The sequence below is a fragment of the Lactuca virosa genome, chromosome 6 (assembly GCF_052849685.1).
Source record: "Lactuca virosa cultivar CGN04683 chromosome 6, Lactuca_virosa_CGN04683_v6, whole genome shotgun sequence".
NCBI lineage: Eukaryota > Viridiplantae > Streptophyta > Magnoliopsida > Asterales > Asteraceae > Lactuca > Lactuca virosa.
In genome coordinates, this window is record NC_136431.1 from 77,211,980 (window position 1) to 77,215,710 (window position 3,731).

The window sequence follows — 3,731 nt, forward strand, 5'->3', positions numbered from 1 at the left end:
TCCACAAAATGTATTGTTTTAAACCTCTACAACGTGTTGGCTAAAAACCCTCGTATAAATGACAAGAACAATTTTGAGTACTTTTTCATTGCTATCAGTCGCAAGGTAATATTTCTTATGCACAATTGTTTTGTACCTGTTATACATGTACTGGATTTGATTACTTATATTTTACTCTTTAGATTCGAGCGTTTCAAACTTGTTTGGGTCTTCTTGATATCATTAACGAAGCCACGTAAAAGGAAAATACTTTGGAACTATGTTCCTGGTAGTAGGAATGGACGCTAATAACCAAATCCCCCCACTGGCATGTGGCACTGGAAATACAAAAAATGGGAATTTATGGATATGATTCTTATTGAGGTTGAAAAAAATGTATTGGGGATATGTACTTTTTGCCATCATATCATATAGGGTCAATAATGGTTATTTAAGCCGTATTCCTAAATGCATATCACATACTTTGTTGTTGAAATTTTGTTTGAATAATTGAGCAAAAATCAGCAAACAATGCATAATCAAAACCTTTTTGTGGGAGACATGCAAAGCTTACCAATAATTTGATTTTAAGGAAAGTTTGGGTAGGCTACAACATGTTTTACGGAATGATTGTCGTACACGGTGTTGGAGCAGGTCCCTTGATACACGAAGTAATACAGATACAAAAGTGAAGAGAGTTTTGAGATAGAGGAATTATCTTCCTGTTTCTTATTCACTGCACTCTATCTACATATTCAGAAAAACAAACGACTATATATAGCCAACACAAATCCAACAGAAATAAGAAAAAAGCACCTAAAACTAAGCTAACTATTCCTAGAGAATAGGTCAAAGTTCACCCACGTGCACATACAATGACTTGGTCACCCTTTATTCAAAACTGAATAAAACAAATACTAAATATCAACCCATACCCATCAAGATTATCCAACATTCACCCCCATAATCTTGATGATCTTGTACCATTTTTCTTGCTAGCTGAATCTTTGTGATTCAATCTTGCTCCTTGCTTTAAGAACACAAAGTTCTTATCTCTTGCTCTTGCTAAACATTCTATTTTCTTTCTTAATTTGAACTCTCTTGCTTGATTCGAACTCTCTTGTTCACTTCGAATCTTATTGCTTGCTTGTTAACTTGCTATTCAAACCACTTAGGTTTGATCTTGCTATCCTGCTTTAATCTTGCTCTAGCTTGCTTAGACTTCTTGTTGTCTCTTGCTTCAATTTTCTTTCTTTCTCGATCAAAAGTGATCGCTTGCTGCTTGTTTCTTCTTTCTTGCCTGCTAATATGTGACACACTTGTGCTGTTTTTTTTCTTCTTCTTTCCTCTGATTACAAAGACCCAGCACCACCGAGTCCCTTTTCCTGCTTCTCTCTACAATGAGTCTATCTCTCGGCAATGGAAGTGATCGGCTCCAACAATGATCGACCTGTTCTTTCTATCTTTCTTTCTTTCTTCTTTTTGTATTTCTTCTTTCTACTTTCTTCATTCTTCTTTCTTCTTGTCTTTCTTTCTTTCTTTCTTTCTTTCTTTCTTCTTTCTTTTGATTGCTGCCAATCAAACCTTCTTTCTGTTGTCGGCCTGCTGCTTCTACTGCTCTCGTTGCCCTGCAGCCAAAGGCTCCTCCCTCCGAAAGTCGACTCTCAAACCAACCCTCTTCAACCTGCTCTGATACCAAATGTTGGAGCAGGTCCCTTGATACACGAAGTAATACAGATACAAAAGTGAAGAGAGTTTTGAGATAGAGTTCCTGTTTCTTATTCACTGCACTCTATCTACATATTCAGAAAAACAAAAGGCTATATATAGCCAACACAAATCCAACGGAAATAAGCAAAAACCACCTAAAACTAAGCTAACTATTCCTAGAGAATAGGTCAAAGTTCACCCACGTGCATATACAATGACTTGGTCACCCTTTATTCAAAACTGAATAAAACAAATACTAAATATCAACCCATATCCATCAAGATTATCCAACACATGGATACACAAAATCGGTAACCATAAATAGGCAAGGGAGTGTTTTCTTGTTGTTCGTTATAATATAATGACATCAAACAACATTGAGTCCGTGAATGCATTATCAAGGGATGGACGGAAACTAACAATATCAATGTTGATTGACTTTTTCTAGCAACAATGTAGCAATGGCGATGTCAACAACATACTCTAGAAGGTATTTATAAAAAATAGTAAATTCAATTTCTTTTACCTTCAATTAGTAGGCATGACAATATGTTCGTATTCTTATGTAGGACAAGTGAAAAACATTAAAAAAGACATGGTCTCAAGTCAAGGATGTAAGTTTATGTGAGTAAAATTTTCAGAAACCACTATTTTCATTCGATATGATTCATCATTAATTTCACAAAAGAATAAGTGTTGGTTTTACTTGAAACCGTTCTCATGTGCAAGAGTTTCATCTTTCAAGAAATTACAGGCATCGGATGAAAATTCTCCGTGAGATACTAAATATGTGTATCATATCTTCAAAGTAGTGATGTCAAAACAACATATGTGAGTTAAACACAGATACTCAAATGTTATTTACGTATGTGAGTTAAACACATATACTCAAATATTATTTCAATCATCGGATCATACGTGTATCGATTAATGATTGTTTTAACTTGCATGGTAACATTGAGAATAAAACCAACTACATGTATACGCGCACATATATGTATACCATCAAAAAATTTATACGAAATCTTAAATCAAGATTTTTTGCTTTTACACAAATCTTAATCTTTGACGGAATTTAATTTTATCAAAAAAATTCAAAGATCTGTATATGAATATAAACAAACTTCAATAACTGAAAACAAGAACCGACTATATCTAACCGTGTCTCTTCGTTTAAGTCTGTATCAGTTTGACTTAATACCTCCAGAGAGTCAAGTCCATATCCGAATCAAAATCACAAGGAGAATCAAAGTCACCACCCCAATTAAACCCGTGTTTCATTGCTGGTGGTGTAATTACCAATCCCTCGGCAAGGTTATTGTAATAACTTGGCATATTAAACAAAACTTCTTCATCGACGAAAGCCATATCTGGCACCTCCACCGCCACCTTTTCAATCTGAAAAGACACAGGCGACCTAGATGACCTATGTTCATAACCTTCCGGCCTAAAGGCAAGAGCTGCTTCAAGAGCAGCCTCTCGAATATCATGGGCAGAAGATGATTTGGCTCGTTTAATCAAATGGACGGAGTCAGGAAAGTTGAGTGGTGAGGTATCACCACGTAATGCTAGGGTTGCAGAATCGTAAGCTCTAGCTGCCATTTCAGGGGTTGGGAATGTACCCAACCATATTCTTGATTTTTTGTTGGGCTCACGAACTTCGCACACCCATTTGGACCCGTTTCTTACCCGGACACCTCTATAGATCGGGTGTCTTGTCTCTTTGAATTTCTTTCTCCCGGCTTTCCGTTTCTTGATCGATGGAGGTGAGATTGTTTCGCCAATCTCAGATTGAGATGAAGATGAGGAAAAAGAAGCGTCGTCTTCGACCATTTCCATTTGGCAGTTAACTGGAAGACAGATGGGAGAATTTGTTCTGAATTTATAGTATGTTTTGTTATGGAAAGTAATACAGACGTGGGTGCTCCCGAAAATTGAACAAGAAAAGGCGTCTCTGTATACACACGTGATATACCTTATGGAAGGCGAGGCTATTTTTGTCATTAAAAACACGTGACATATTGACGTCAACAAGATATATA

General features: G+C 36.3%; 1 pseudogene; it reads right to left on the bottom strand.

Moving 5' to 3' along the window:
• Positions 1 to 2,856: 2,856 nt before the first annotated feature.
• Positions 2,857 to 3,528, bottom strand: LOC145120489 (dehydration-responsive element-binding protein 1B pseudogene; annotated as a pseudogene).
• Between the last annotated feature and the right edge of the window lie 203 nt (positions 3,529 to 3,731).